The sequence below is a fragment of the Halichoerus grypus genome, chromosome 11 (assembly GCF_964656455.1).
Source record: "Halichoerus grypus chromosome 11, mHalGry1.hap1.1, whole genome shotgun sequence".
Classification (NCBI taxonomy): domain Eukaryota; kingdom Metazoa; phylum Chordata; class Mammalia; order Carnivora; family Phocidae; genus Halichoerus; species Halichoerus grypus.
In genome coordinates this window covers 64,739,382-64,756,408 of record NC_135722.1, presented here as the reverse complement: position 1 = coordinate 64,756,408, position 17,027 = coordinate 64,739,382, and the positions used below count along the sequence as shown (strand labels likewise).

Below are 17,027 nucleotides of genomic sequence, written 5' to 3'. Positions count from 1 at the left end.
TTACCAATATTAACACATTTCTACCATCCTGCCTCTTTCTCCCTCCTGCAATTCATTATTTATTTAGATGGGTAAGCTCTTGTACTAGCTGGTGAATGGTGAACACTGAAATTATTTCTCCTGAAGAACTATATTCCCAGACAGTATGAATATATGGTTAAACTAGCATTAATACAGGTCATCATTTTATCAATTACATAATAAAACAAAGTATCAGGTATCCAAATACAAAGTTGCACAGTTCAAAAAGCATATAAAATATTAGATGCCTACTCACTTCATTAGCAGAAACCCACTTCTCTTGATTGGGAAGACAGGAAAAAATATGCTTCAAAGGAAAATAGTTAATAAACAACTTCCAATAGACATGATGAAGAATTTCAAGATTTCAGAAATTTTATAAATAAGAAATGTTTGGGCTATAAAGCATCTCTGCCTTAAAAAGAATTTTTTTTGCTAAATAAAAGATCTATTCTATACATCCTGCACAAGACAAAGGCAACATTTTACTAGAGATATTTCATAGCCTCCTCCCACTCTGTCTTCAGGCCCTCCCCCTCTAAGTTGCACCCCAAGTGTAAACATTAAAGTAACTATAAGACTTTTTTGTCTGAAAACATCACACATGTGCTTCTGTACACTGTGTATTTTACATGAACTTTTAACCACAGATTTGTGATTTTTCAAAATGGAGGTTTTCATAACAGCACAAAATGAGCTTAATAGAAATACATTAAATAATCCCCTAAGTCTTGGTAAGAATCCAATAAAAATCAATTTTTGCTAAAACCTGATGTATACTGGTGCTCATGTGGGATGGTAAACATGAAGGAACAAATAACCACATAGGCCATACTTGCAATGTTTGAAAGGACTAAAGGAATAAACCACATATGGTTTACAGTGCTGTTCATAATTTCTAGGATTTTAATTATATATGATACTAAAAATATACGAGTATTGTGCTGGATATTTTGGCACCTAATCTCTCAATTTCTTACATATTTTTTCTGGCATGGGAATAGTATGAAGCCAAACATAGAGGCTGCAATTCTGTCAAGCTTGTGGCTTTTTCATGATTCCTATGGAAGCTTCATTAGACTTGTCATTCATTAAGCCTACATGTTGGCTAATATGTATGATAATTAAGTCCTGTCTCAAGTTCCATTTCCAAGGCAACAACATCAGGGAGCCAAGTCTTTTTTTTTTTTTTTTTTTTTTTTAGATTTTTATTTATTTATTTGAGAGAGAATGAGAGACAGAGAGCATGAGAGGGAGGAGGGTCAGAGGGAGAAGCAGACTCCCTGCCAAGCAGGGAGCCCGATGCGGGACTTGATCCCGGGACTCCAGGATCATGACCTGAGCCGAAGGCAGTCGCCCAACCAACTGAGCCACCCAGGCGCCCCCAGGGAGCCAAGTCTTATTGAATGCAACAGTTGTTTCTATGACCACTGGAGTCCTTGTAGCGCAGCCGCATTTTAGAACGATATTTCTCCAAATACAGAAGTTGCTTGCTGTTAAAAGCTCCACGCCGCTTTTGTCTTATTAACTGTACTGCATCTTCATTTTTCATTCCACCTTCAATTAGTGCTAGGGCAACAAGCACTGGAGTTCTCCCAAGACCTGCAACACAATGAACAGCAATACAACAACCAGGTTCTTCACGAAATTTAATGTTTACAAGAGTTAACCAGTCATCGACAATCTGGTTAGATGGTGATGACCCATCATCAAAAGGCCAATCCAGAACCTGGATGCCTTCTTTCTCCACAAGAGCAGTGTCGTAGGTGGCTTCACATACTCTTACTATTGTAGTAACTCTGTATTTCTTAAGTTCTTCTATAAATTTGTTTAAGGTTGCACTGGTTGGACTGTGTGTAATAAGAAATCTCATGTTCCTGTATGTGACTTCCACAGGGGCTGGCCGGTTCATTGGAGCCATGTTAATTTAGTTGAAACAATACGGTTACGAAAAAATGTTTTGAATATTTGAATACAGAAATGATGTTAAGAAACTGAAGTATACTCCAGGGGCGCCTGGGTGGCTCAGTTGGTTAAGAAACTGAAGTATACTCCAATGTACTCCACTGGAAATTCTCAATGCTTTGAAAATGTAATTGAGAATAACAGGAAATGAAATGAACCTCCTAACAAGAAGCAATCCTTCAGTTCAGTAATACTGAGTCAATGGAAAGGAAATGCACCCAGGTTTACCCCATCCAGGTCAGAATTCTTGTAAAATGCTCCGATGATTTCAACTCTACACTTGTGTGTCCAGGACAACCAATCTTATGGGGGCTTCCCAGTAGAGTAGTAATGAACCTCCACAGTTCACTTGTCCTCATAAAGGTCGTGCTGTGCCTGGCAGTAATTTCTGGGGCCCTTCAGAAACTCCATAAATGCGTGGCCAAGAACACCACAGAAAGGAGCTTGTTTACTCATTAAAGACTGTGGCCTAATCATACAACCAGTCCCACGGCAGTGACACAGACGGCAGCGGAGGTCTCAGCTGCGGGACAGGGAGCTGCAGTGGTGGCCCTGGGGCGGCAGTGACTGGACACCAGGCTCTACTGTGCTCCAGCCTCAAAGAAGCCAATCCGCGCGCTGAGGCGTTCTTGCGTCACAAGCCCTCCCTTTCACAGCTGGCATGACGTGAGCTCCTCTCCACCAATCACGACGGGGCGCACTGAGAAGCCATGAGCGAGAGACCCAGCAATGGCACGCAGACGTCACTACTGGCTGGTTGAGGAAGGAAAGAGTGGTGGAGACTGAGACACCGAAGTGGGCTACGACGGGCGGGGAAGGTATTCGAAGAAGAATCCCAACCATTCCCATCCATTGGCTCTGACTGATAAATCTTTTTCCAGCAGTTTCATGTTGTAGCTGTCTCTTGGGAACAACACATTCCTAGACTTTTTCTTTAATCCAGTCTGATAATATTGGTCTTTTAACTGAAGATCTTAGTTAATTCACATTATTTTATTATTTTATATTATGTTAATTATTGCTATATTTGCTCTCATTTTGTGCTATTTATTTCTTTATATCTTTTTTATCCTTTCTTGATTTCTTTTGGATTATGGTTTTTCTCTAAATCTATATCCTAAATCCTCTACAGTGCTGGAATGCTGTGACTGTGATTTAAAGTTCTTAGCAATTATGACAGATTAGACACTGTTCTAAATCTAACTGGCTTTACATAAATTCATTTGGTACAACCGTATGAATTAGATACTAGTATTATTTCTATAGCTCTAATTTAAAAAAAATAAATAAACCTAGGCACAGAAAAGTTATTTGCCCAAAGTTACACAACTAGTAAATGTCAGAACTAAGATTTAAATCTTGAAATTCTGGCTCTGGAGTCTACCTCTCTTACATATATATGTCCTATCATATACCTTTTTATTCTTTCACTACTTAAATAGCTTAGAAATAGTCAAACATTCAAAATACTTTCCCATGTCTTAAAGGAACTTAACATGCTTTATAAATTAACATGGTCAGCATTGTTTTAACACCACATATTACACTGTTTATAAAAACCACTCTTTGTTTAAATTTACCCAATATGTGATCAGTTTCTTTGCTCACTATTCCTTCTTGCATCTCCACCCTTTCTTCTGAGATTTTTTAACCAAGAGCATCTTCTGGAGGTTCCCTTAGTTCCTAGTATATGATCAACTTTGATCAATATTTTATATAATCTTAAAAATATGCATTCTCTCACTACTGAAAAATGCATTTTATTGTTGGTAACTTGTTTTTTCTTTGGTTCTTTAATGAGCTTTATTTCTAAAATTCTCTTATTTGGGTTTCATTCTTAATAGTTTTGCTGGTTATATAATTTTATATTGATATTTATTTTCTTAGCCCTTTGAAGACATTGTCTTCAGGTTTCCTCTCTACTAGCTATAGAATTTTCTAAAATGTCTAGTCTTTGAGCATTACCATGATACCAAAACCAGATAGTACAAAAAAGAAAACTATAGGCCAATATCCCTAACAAACATAGATGTAAAAATCTTCAACAAAATATTAGCAAACCACATTCAACAATGCATTAAAGGCTCATTCATTATGATCAAGTAGAATTTATTTGGGGGATGTAAGGATGGTTCAATACTTGTAAATCAATCGACCACATGAACAAGATAAAGAATAAAAATTATATAATCATCTCAATACATGCAGAAAAAGTATCAAAATTCAACATTGTTCATATAAAAACTCAAAACAAAGTGGATTTAGAGGGAACATACTCAATATAATAAAGGCCATATACGACAAACCCACCACTAATATCACCCTCAATGCTTAAAAACTTTTCCTTTAAGATCAGGAATAAGACAAGAATGTCCACTCTTACCATTCAAAAAGATATATGCTCCTGTATGCTTACTGCAGCATTATTTACAATAGCCAAGATATGGAAGCAATCTAAGTGTCCAGTGACAGATGAATGGATAAGGAAGAAGTGGTATATATGCAATGGGGTATTACTCAGCCATAAAAAGAATGAGAGCTTGTCATTTGTGATAACATGGATGGACCTAGAGGGTATCATGCTAAGTGACTTAAGTCGGAGAACGACAAACATCATGTGATCTCACCTATGTGTGGAATCTAAAAAACAAAACTAATGAACAAACAAAAAAGACTCTTAAATACAAAGAACTGGTGGTTGCCAGAGGAGATGTGGGTGGGGGAATGGGTGAAATAGATAAACTTCCAGTTATGGAATAAATAAGTCATGAAGATGAGATGTACAGCATAGGAAATATAGTATGGTGACCACACTTACCACTTTGAGCACTAAGTAACATATAGAAATGTTGACTCAATATGTTGCACATCTGAAACTAATATAACAATGTATGTAACAATATAACAATGTATGTTAATTATATTTTGTTTTTTTTAAAAAAAGGCAGAAACAGACTCATAAATACAGAGAACAAACTGGTGGTTGCCAGAGGGGAAGGGACTGGTGGGATGGGCAAGATGGGTGAAGGGGAGTGAGAGGTACAGGCTTCCACTCATTCCAGTTATGGAATGAGTAAGTCACAGGGATGAAAGTTTCAGCATAGGGAATATAGTCAAGTATAGCATATAGCATTGTGTACTGACAGACAGTAGCTACGTTTGTGGTGAGCTATATAACATACAGAGTTGTCAAATCACTGTGTTGTAAACCTGAAACCAGTATAACTGTGTGTCAACTAAACTTCAAGAAAAATAAAATAAAATGTCTAGGCTTTGTTTCCTGGCCTATGCATGGCCCAATACAATAAAGCTCTAGTTCTTCCTTCTTTCCTCTTCCTTCCCTCTTCACTCTTTTCTCCCTTTTTCCTTCCTTCATTTCTTCTGTAATAACTCAGTGCACTAGATGAAGTGGACCAAGGTAGTTGTCTGCAGGAGGCAGGGATCCAGAGGATACTGGAGTCTAGGGGTGAGTGAGAAGGGCTTTTAAGCAAGGGGGGGTGGTAGTAGCAGCCTGGTACAGACTATCAGAGCCCAAGCAGAGTGGAGAGGACATATACATAAGTGTTCCATAAGTATTTATCACAATAAGACATCGAGGATAATGGGAATCTGTATTCTGTCAGATAGGAGTTACAAATATAGAAAGGGAGGAAAGTAGAATTAACTCTAGGATTTTGGATTGGAATTGGTTGTATCTGTGTGAACTCTTCATTTTCAATATACAGAAGATAGTTATGGAACTATAGATGTGTGTACAAGAGGACAAGAGTAGCCTGGAACATCTTGTTATGACAGAAAGTAAGGAAATGTTCAAAGAATGACAGGAATATGACAAAAGGACAGAGAACACAAACCAAGGGAGACTAAAGAGACCTGCCACCTAAAAGTAATGTGGTGTCTCAGATGGGATCTTGAAACAGAAAAAGGACAGTAGGGAAAAACTAGTGCAAATTGAATAAAAAGTGTGAAGTTTAGTTAATGGTAAAATACCAATGTTGGTTCCTCAGTTATGACAAAAGTATCATAGAAATAAAAGATGTTAGCAATGGAGAAACTGGGTGAGGAGCATACAAGGAAGTCTCTAAAACCATTCTAAGATTTTTTAAAATTATTTAAAATAAAACAAAAGCAGAGAAGCCAGTTTGAAGAGCCCCACTGGTCATGATTTTTATATTAACTCATTGAATAAAAGAGAAATCCTTAAATCTATACTGGTACAAATAAATAAATATGGAGAAGCCAACACTTTGCCTTATAGTAGAATGCCAACTAATAAATGTAACAGGAATGGTGGAATTAGCAAAATCTGTATTTAGCAATTGTCATCACAATTATTCAGCAAAGAAACATCAACAGATGCTAAAACTAGTGGGTGAAAGTTGATGAGGAATGAGATATTTATTTGCATTCAAAGTACCTACTACAAAAAAAAAAAAATCATTAAAAAAGATAGTGCTAAACCTTGCAGGCATCACTTAATCAAATGATCAAAATTAACATGACCAGTAATGGGACAAATTGAATTGTAAACCACCTGTTAAGATGATTACAAGGAACACAGATAGCATCCCATCTGTGATATTCCTGGAAAAAAAAAAAAAAATCATTGCTGGAATTTTATGATGAGGAAAAATCAGACAAACCCAAATGGAAGGACTGAAATCTTTAAAGGTGCCAGCCATGAAAGTCAAGTGAAGGCTGAAGACTGTTCTAGGTTGAAGGAGATTAAAGAGATAATGGCAACTAAATCTAACACATGAATGTAGATTTGGATCCTTTTGCTTAAAAGGACACTATTGGGACAACGAGAAAAATCTGAACTGAGTCTTTGAATTATATAATACTAATGAATCAATGTTAATTTTCTGATTTTGGTGATTATATTGTGGTTTTATAGGAGAATATCCCTATTTGTAAGGTACTACATCCTGAATTATTCAGAAGTGATAAGACCTATGTCAGCAACTTGCTCGCTCTTAGTTCTGGCAGGGGATTCGAGAATGTGCGAGAAATACCAGTGAGCAGAGAGCCGGAGAAAGAAATCCTCTAATTCTACACATGAGTACTACAAGTCTCAGGTTTATGCCCCAGTTGCACCTGTGAAAACACGGCTTTCAGAATTGAACTGACATCATAACTATTATCTGGTATCTGGGTAGGAGGATATTTTTACCATTCTTCAATCTTCTCTGTAAGTTTGAAATAATTTCAAATAAAAATCTATCTTAAGCATTAATTTAAAAGCCGTAGGTCATAGGTAATTAGCTGATGCTTGCTGCTTGGATTCTCGTACTCACTTTGTGTTTGCCTCTGGAGACATTTTTAAAGCTTTACATTTTAAAAAGTTTTTAAAATATTTTAGCTAGCATTGTTAATTATTCTGTAGCTCTCTCTCCCCAAAATTTCAGGTTACGAAAGACTGGCATTGGGCGCATGGGTGGCTCAGTCGTTAAGCGTCTGCCTTCGGCTCAGGTCATGATCCCAGGGTCCTGGGATCGAGTCCCACATCAGGCTCCCTGCTCTGTGGGAAGCCTGCTTCTCCCTCTCCCACTCCCCCTGCTTGTGTTCCTGCTCTTGCTGTCTCTCTCTGTCAAATAAATAAAATCTTTAAAAAAAAAAAAAAAGAAAAAGGAAGACTGGCATTGTCCACTATGTTCCATTTTCCCCATATTTAGTACTAGCATTCCCTGGGTATTTCGCTAGACATTACCACCAAGCTAGAGACTTCAGTTCCCAAGTTCCCTTGCAGCATGGTGTGGCCATGTGATTAAATTCTGGCCAATGGGACATGGACAGAAATAATGGTACCACTTCCAGGTTATACTCCTTTAAAAAATGCAACACTACCCTTTTCTCCCTAGTTGCTAATTGGGAGATGATGAGAAATGGAGCAGTTGCCTTGACCCAGTGGTAGAAACCACAGGAGAACCTAGTAGAGCCATCCTACTCTCTTAGACTATTTACCTCTAGCCTCTTCCTTGAGAGGAAAATACAGTTCTGTCTTGATTAAGCCACTGTTATTTGATCTCTGTTAAAGCACTCTCCTAACAAAATTTAGATAAAAGGACCGAAGTACAACCTGATTTGGGGGAAAGGAGGAAAAATAAAAACTCAAAACTACAGTAACACACTTCCGGTGCTGGCCAAGATGGAGTTAAGTCCTCTACAGTATTTCTCTCCAACTGATTCTAACTGAAGAGAACACAAAAAAGCAGCTACCTGATGACACTGAAAAGTAAACAATAGCAGAGGGATTGTGTAAGTCGAAATTTGAAGAATGACTAGCATAGTGATGAATTTACCAGTGAATTTATTCCTCCTCTTGCTTTGACCTAACAGCAAACCTTTCTAGCCAAAGAACCAGGAAAAAGGCTCCTTGTGGACTGGGGAGTATGAAGAGAATGCCCTTGTTTTCTCTTTTGTCCCTCCCTGGCATGCCCCAAGGCCAGAAGCATCATGAAGCTGCACAGGGGTGGCGGTGGCAGCAGGAGTGGTGGTGACATTGCAAGCACCTAGACCCTAAGGGACCCTGTCTTCCTGGCCAGAGAAACCAGGAAAAGAGACCCTTGTGTTCGGAAGAATGAGAGTAATTTCTGTTATTTTACTCTGTCTTGTCCTTCACTGCTTTGCCCCAAGGTCAGCCCATCATGTGTAACTTTGAGAGAACAAACGGAGCTAAAACTCTGAGAAAAACCCTGGCTTTATAGCCAGAGGACTGGGAATAGGGGATTCGAGAATGTGCGAGAAATTCCAGTGAGCAGAGAGCCGGAGAAAGAAATCCTCTAATTCTACACATGAGTACTACAAGTCTCAGGTTTATGCCCCAGTTGCACCTGTGAAAACACGGCTTTCAGAATTGAACTGACATCATAACTATTATCTACAGAAAGTGAGATAGAGGGAGGGGAGTTAAGATGGTGAAGGAGTAGGGGACCCGAAGTTTGTCTGTCCCTGGAATTCAGCTAGATATCAAATCATTCTGAACACCTGTGAAATCAATCAGAGCTCTGAGAAAAGAAATGCTGCAATTCTACAAATAGAAAAGCAACTGCTTTTTGGAAGGCAGGAGGTGCGGAGCCTTCAACTGGGGTGATATATCAGAGGATATGTCAGCAGGAGGGAGCCTGTTTAAGGGGACTACTGCAAAGTATTATAAGCAGTGGAGTGCAAAATTGCAACTTTTACTCCATGGGGGACGTCCCTGCCTGAAAGGCGCTCAGGAGGTGAAGAGGGGCGCAATCCCAAGTGGCATAGCGTTGTCTCAGGCTCCCCCGGGTCACAAGAACAGGAGTGCCTGAGTGCGAAAGAGTTTTCAGGCATTGGAGCGGGACACCGGCTGCAGACAGCGAGTCTAAGCATTGGCTTTCTGCTGGGTGTTGCCATAAACGACGAACCACTGCACAGTCGGGCGACCACTCTCTGAGCAGCAGCCCAGCAAAAGGCAGAAGCCTGCCGGGAACCCCCCCTCCATCCCCCAGGGAGGAACAGTGCAGGTCCACACCACCTGAGTCCGTAAAATTTGGCGACTTGAAACTCAGTCCAGTACCTAAGATAAAAATGCTCGGTCACAGGCTGAGTGCAGACAGAGACCGGGGGGACAAAAGGGATTGATTGCTTTTCTGTGAGGACTCACTAAAGAGTGGAGGGTGCAAACTTACAGTTCTGAGGCCGGAGAGCTGGGCGCTGCCATCTTCATCCTGTCCATCAGTGCTGAAAGCGTTCAGGGTACAAAACAGCGCCACATAGTGGAATCCAGAGCTGCTTACACGGAGCTCGGCTCCCTAGCAAGGGAGGCATGTTTCCACAAGTGCGAGGGCACCTGAAAATCAGTTTAACAGGCCCCTCCCCCAGAAGACCAGCACAAACAGCTCACTCACACCAAGTTAACCTATCACAGAGGGCTGTAAATCTTCCACTCTTGGGGAAAACAGTATATTGCATTTGTGGGTTGTTTTTTTTTTATTTTTAGTCTTTCAGGTTTTTTTCAGCTATTTTATTTTTTCAATTTTTTATTCTTTTTTAAATTTTTATTTTTATATATGTTATATATGTTTTTTAATTTTTGGTTTCCTTTCATTGTATTGTATTTTAAATATATATATATATATATATATATATATATATATATATATATATATATATCTTTCTTATTTTGGGATCTAGTTTCCTTTAACAAACAGACCAAAATACACCCAGGATCTAGTTTATTGTTTTGTTCTGTTTTATTTCTTGTTTCATTTTTTCTTATTTAGTTTTGTTTTTGTTTTCTTTTGGTTTGTTTGGTTTGGTTTTTTTCTATGTTGTTGTTGTTGTCTTTTCTCTCTTTCTTCTATTCTTTTCTGGACATAATGATGAGACAGAGAAACTCACCCCAAAAGAAGGAACATGAGGAAGTATTCACTGCCAGAGATTTAATCAATACAGATATAAGTAAGATGTCTGAACTAGAATCTAAAACAATGATTATAATGATACTACTGGGCTTGTAAAAAGCAGAGAAGACACTAGAGAATCCCTTACTGGAGATATAAAAGAACTAAAATCTAATCAGGTCAAAATTAAAAATGCTCTTACTGAGATGCAGTCACAAATGGAGGCTCTAACAGCAAGGATAAACAAGACAGAAGAGTCAGTGATATAGAAGACAAAATGATGAAAAATAAGGAAGCTAAGAAGAAGAGAGAAAGACAACTGCTGGATCACAAAGGGAGACTTCAACAACTTAGTGATTCCATAAAGCAAAATAATATCCAGATAATAGGGATCCCAGAAGATAAAGAGAGAGAGAGGGGCAGAAGGTTTATTTGAACAATTTATAGTTGAAAACTTCCCTAATATGGGGAAGAAAACAGGCATTCAAGTCCAGGAGGCACAGAGAATGCCCCTCAAAATCAATAAAAATAGGTCAACACCCCAACATAAAATTTTGAAGCTTAAAAATTTCAGAGATAAAGAGAAAATCCTGAAAGCAGCTCAGGATAAGAGGTCTTTAACCTACAAGGGTAGAAACAAAGGGCTGGCAGCAGACCTGTCCACAGAGACCTGGCAAGCCAGAAAGGACTGGCAATATAAATTCAAGATGCTAAATGGGAAAAATATGCAGCCAAGGATACTCTATCCAGCAAGGCTGTCATTCAGAAGAGAAAGAGCAATAAAGAGGACAAACAAAAACTAAAGGAATTTATGAACAGTAAACCAGCCCTGCAAGAAATATTAAAGAGGATCCTTTGAGCAAAGAGAGGGCCCAAAAGTAACAAAGATCAGAAAGGAACAGAGACATTCTACAGAAACAGTGATGTAACAGGAAATACAATGGCACTAAATTCATATCTTTCAATAATTACTCTGAATGTAAATGGGCTAAATACTCCAATCAAAAGACATAGGGTATCAGATTGGATAAAAAAAACAAGACCGATCAATATGCTGTCTATAAGAGACTCATTTTAGACACAAAGACACATCCACATTGAAAGTGAGAGGGTGGAGAACTATTTATCATGCTAATGGACATTGAAAGAAAGCTGGAGTAGCAATCCTTATATCAGACAAACTACATTTTAAACCAAAGACCTTAATAAGAGATGAAGAAGGATACTATATCATACTTAAAGGGTCTATCCAACAAGAAGATCTAACAATTTTAAATATATCTGCCCCTACCTTAGGAGCACCCAAATATATAAACCAATTAATAACAAAATTAAAGCAACACATTGATAATAATACAATCATAGTAGAGGACTTTAACACCACACTCACAGCAATGGACAGATCGTCTAAGTAGAAGATCAACAAGGAAACAAGGGCTTTGAATGACACATTGGACCAGATGGACTTCACAAATATATTCAGAGTATTTCATCCTAAAGCAACAGAATACACATTCTTATTGAGTGCATATGGAACATTCCCCAGAATGGATCACATCCTGGGTTACAAATCAGGTCTCAACTGGTACAAAAAGACTGAGATTATACCATGCATATTTTCAGGCCACAATGCTTTAAAACTTGAACTCAATCACAAGAAAAAATTTGAAGGAACACAAATACTTGGATGTTAAAGAAGATCCTACTAAAGAATGAATGGGTCAACGAAGAAATTAAAGAAGATTTTTAAAAATACATGGAAACAAATGAAAATGAAAACAAAACTGTTCAAAACCTTTGGGATGCAGCAAAGGCGGTCCTAAGAGGGAAGTATATAGCGATGCAGGCATTTCTCAAGAAACAAGAAAAGTCTCAAATACACAACATAACCTTACACCTAAAGGAGCTGGGAAAAGAACAGCAAATAAAGCCTAAACCCAGCAGGAGAAGAGAAATAATAAAGAGTAGGGCAGAAATCAATGATATAGAAGAAAAAAAAAACAGTAGAATAGATCAATGAAACTAGGAGCTGGTTCTTTGAAAGAATTAATAAGATCAATAAACCTCTATCCAGACTTATCAAAAAGAAAAGAGAAAGAACCCAAATAAATAAAATCATGAATGAAAGAGGAGAGTTCACAACCAACACCAAAGAAATACAAAACATTTATAAGAGAATATTATGAGCAATTATATGCCAACAAATTAGGCAATCTGGAAGAAATGGATGCATTCCTGGAAACTTTTAAACTACCAAAACTGAAACAGGAAGAAATAGAAAACCTGAACAGACCCATAACCAGCAAGGAAATTGAAGCAGTAATCAAAACTCTCCTGACAAACAAGAGTCCAGGACCAGATGACTTCCCAGCGGGATTCTACCAAACATGTAAAGAAGAATTGATACCTATTCTGAAACTGTTTCAAAAAATAGAAATGGAAGGAAAACTTCCAAACTCTTTCTATGATGCCAGCATTACCTTGTTCCCAAAACCAAAGACCCCACCTAAAAAGAGAATTACAGACCAAAATCCCTGAGGAACATGGATGCCAAAATTCTCACCAAGATACTAGCCAATAGGATCCAACAATACATCAAACGGATTATTCACCACAACCAAGTGGGATTTTTCCTGGGCTGCGAGTGTGGTTCCACATCACAAATCAATCAATGTGATACACCACATTAATAAAGGAAAGGACAAGAACCATATGATCTTCTCAATAGATGCAGAAAAAGCATTTGACAAAATACAGCATCCTTTCTTGATAAAAACTCTTTACAGTAGGGATAGAAGGAACATACCTCAATATCTTAAAAGCCATATATGAAAAATGCACAGGGAATATCATCCTCAATGGAGAAAAAATGAGAACTTTTCCCCTAAGGCCAGGAACATGGGAGGGATGTCCACTCTCACCACTGCTGTTCAACATAGTACTGGAAGTCCTAGCCTCAGCAATCAGACAACAAAAAGAAATAAAAGGAATCTGAATCAGCAAAGAAGAAGTCAAACTTTCACTCTTCACAAACAACATGATACTCTATGTAAAAAACCCAAAGGACTCTACCCAAAAATTGCTAGAACTGATACAGGAATTCAGCAAAGTGGCAGGATATAAAATCAATGCACTGAAGTCAGTTGCATTTCTATACACCAACAATGAAGCAGAAGAGAAATCAAGGAATCAATCTGATTTACAATTGCACCCGAAACCATAAGATACCTAGGAATAAACCTAACCAAAGAGGCAAAGGATCTGTACTCTGAAAACTATAGAACACTAATGAAAGAACTTGAAGAAAACACAAAGAAATGGAAAAACATTCCATGCTCATGGATTGGAAGAACAAATATTGTTAAAATGTCTATGCTACCCAAAGCAATCTACACATTCAATGCAATTCCTATCAAAACACCATCAGCACTTTTCACAGAGCTGGAACAAACAATTCTAAAATTTGTATGGAACCAGAAAAGACCCTGAATAGCCAGAGGAATGTTGAAAAAGAAAACAAAAGCTGGTGGCATCACAATTCCGGACTTCAAAGCTGTCATCATCAAGACAGTATGGTACTAGCACAAAAATAGACACATAGATCAATAGAACAGAATAGAGAACCCAGAAATGGACCCTCAACTCTATGGTCAACTAATCTGTGACAAAGCAGGAAAGAATATCCAATGGAAAAAAGACAGTCTTTTCAATAAATGGTGCTGGGAAAATTGGACAGCCACATGTAGAATGAAACTGGACCTTTTTCTTATACCATCCACAAAAATAAACTCAAAATAAAAGAAAGACCTAAATGTGAGACAGGAATTCATCAAAATCCTAGAGGAAAACACAGGCAGCAACCTCTTCGACCTCGGCCACAGCAACTTCTTGCTACACACATCTCCAAAGGCAAGGGAAACAAAAGTGAAGATGAACTACTGGGACTTTATCAAGATAAAAAGCTTTTGAACAGCAAAGGACACAGTTGACAAAACTAAAAGGCAACGTAGGAATGGGAGAAGATATTTGCAAATGTCTTATCAGATAACAGGGTAATATCCAAAATCTATAAAGAACTTGTCAAACTCAACACCCCCCCCCAAAAAAAAAGTCCAGTCAAGAAATAGGCAGAAGACATGAACAGACATTTCTCTGAAAAAGGTATACAAATGACCAACAGACACATGAAAAATTGCTGAACATCAATCGGCATCAGGGAAATGCAAATCAAAATCACAATGGGATACCACCTCACACTAGTCAGAATAGCTAAAATTAACAACTCAGGGAAAAACAGATGTTGGTGAGGATGCAGAAAAAGGGGAACCCTCTTGCACTGTTGGGAATGCAAACTTGTGCAGCCACTCTGAAAAACAGTATGGAGGTTCCTCAAGAAGTTAAAAATAGAGCTACCCTATGACCCAGCAATTGCACTACTAGGTATTTATCCAAAGGATACAAACAGTGAATGGAAGAGGCACATGCACACCAATGTTTATAGCAGCAATGTCCATAATAGCCAAACTATGGAAAGAGCTCAGATGACCATCGACAGATGAATGGATAATGAAGATGTGGTACATATAAACAATGGAATATTACTCAGCCATCCAAAAGAATGAAATCTTGCCATTTGCAATGACGTGAATGGAACTAGAGGGTATTATGCTAAGTGAAATAAGTCAGAGAAAAACAAATACCATATAATTTCACTCATATGTAGAATTCAAGAAACAAAACAGATGAACATAGGGGAAGGGAAGGAAAAATAAAACAAGATGAAAATTGAGAGGGAGGCAAACCATAAGAGATGTTGAACTCCAGGAAACAAACTGAGGGTTGCTGGGGGCAGGGCGGGGGGGAAGGGATAGTTGGGTGATGGGCATTAAGGAAGGCCCTTGATATAATGAGAACTGGGTGTTATATGCAACTGATGAATCACTAAATTCTACCTCTGAAACTAAAATAAAAAGAAGAAGAAGAAGAAAGAAAAAAAAAAAAGCGAGATAGAACTTGATCTTGAACTTCAAGATTTTGCTTGCTCAAAAAAAAAAAATCAAAATCAAAATTTTCCCAAGGATTTTAAGAGTACCCAGAGTTTCAAAACATAATATTCAAAATGTCCAAGATACAATGCAAAATTAGTCAACACACAAAGAACCAAGAAAATGTAACTTCTTTACAAGGAAGAAGACAACAAATGACAACCCATGATCACCTCAATATTGGAATTCTCAGATAAAGACCTTAAAGTAGATATAACCATAATCCATGGGATTAAAGTAAACACTATGAAACGAATGAAAAGATAGATGTTCTCAGGAGAGAAATAGAAACTATTTAAAAAAGGAAATTTTGGAACTGAAAAAATATAATGCAAAATTCATTGGGTTCAACAACAGAACATAGACAATGGAGGAAAGAATCCGTGAATTTGAAGACAAATTAACATAAATTATCCTATCTGAAAAACAGAGAAAAAAGTGAAAATAATAATGAACAAAGCCTTCGAGACCTGTGGGAATATATCAATAGGTTTAACATGCATTTCATTGGATTCTCAAAAGGAGAGAAGTGCAGAACAAATATGTGAATAATGGACAAAACCTTCCCAAATTTCATAAAAGACAAAATTTTAAAATTCAAGAAATTCAATAAACACTAAACAGAGTAAACCCCACAGACCACACCAAAGATATATCATAATCAAACTACTGAAAACCAAAAATAAAGAAATCTTGAAACAGCCAGATAAAGACACATTACATATAGAGGGACAATGATTCAAAAGGCTGAATTTTTTTTATTAACATATAAGGTATTATTTGTTTCAGGGGTACAGGTCTGTGATTCATCAGTCTTACACAATACACAGTGCTCACCACAACACATACTCTCCCCAGTGTCAATCACCCAGCCACTCCATCCTTCCCATCCCCCTCCACTCCAGCAACCCTCAGTTTGTTTCCTGAGATTAAGAGTCTCTTATGGTTTGTCTCCCTCTCTGGTTTCTTCTTGTTTCATTTTTTCCTCTCTTCCCCTATGATCCTCTGCCTTATTTCTCAAATTCCACATATCAGTGAGATCCTATAATAATTGTCTTTCTCTGATTGACTTATTTCGCTTAGCATAATACCTTCTGGTTCCATCCATGTTTTTGCAAATGGCAAGATTTCATTTTTAGATGGCTGCATAATATTCCACTGTATATATATACCACATCTTCTTTATCCATTCATCTGTCAAAGGACACCTGGGCTCTTTCCATAGTTTGGCTATTGTGGACATTGCTGCTATAAACATTGGGGTCCAGGTGCCCCTTCAGATCACCACATTTGTATCTTTGGGATAATTACCTAGTAGTACAATTGCTGGGTTGTAGGGTAACTCTATTTTCAACTTTTTGAGGAACCTCCATATTGCTTTCCAGAGTGGCTGCACCAGCTTGCATTCCCACCAACAGTGTAGGAGGGTTCCCTTTTCTCCACATCCTCGCCAACATCTGTCGTTTTCTAACTTGTTAATTTTCGCCATTCTGACTGGTGTGAGGTGGTATCTTATTGTGGGTTTGATTTGTATTTCCCTGATGCCAAGTGATGTTGAACACTTTTTCATGTGTCTGTTGGCCATTTGGATGCCTTCTTTCAAAAGGCCAAATTTTTCATCAGA

At 37.9% G+C, this 17,027-nt stretch overlaps 1 pseudogene; it reads right to left on the bottom strand.

Moving 5' to 3' along the window:
- Window positions 1-1,340: 1,340 nt before the first annotated feature.
- On the bottom strand, window positions 1,341-1,942 carry LOC118529329 (protein tyrosine phosphatase type IVA 1 pseudogene; annotated as a pseudogene).
- Between the last annotated feature and the right edge of the window lie 15,085 nt (window positions 1,943-17,027).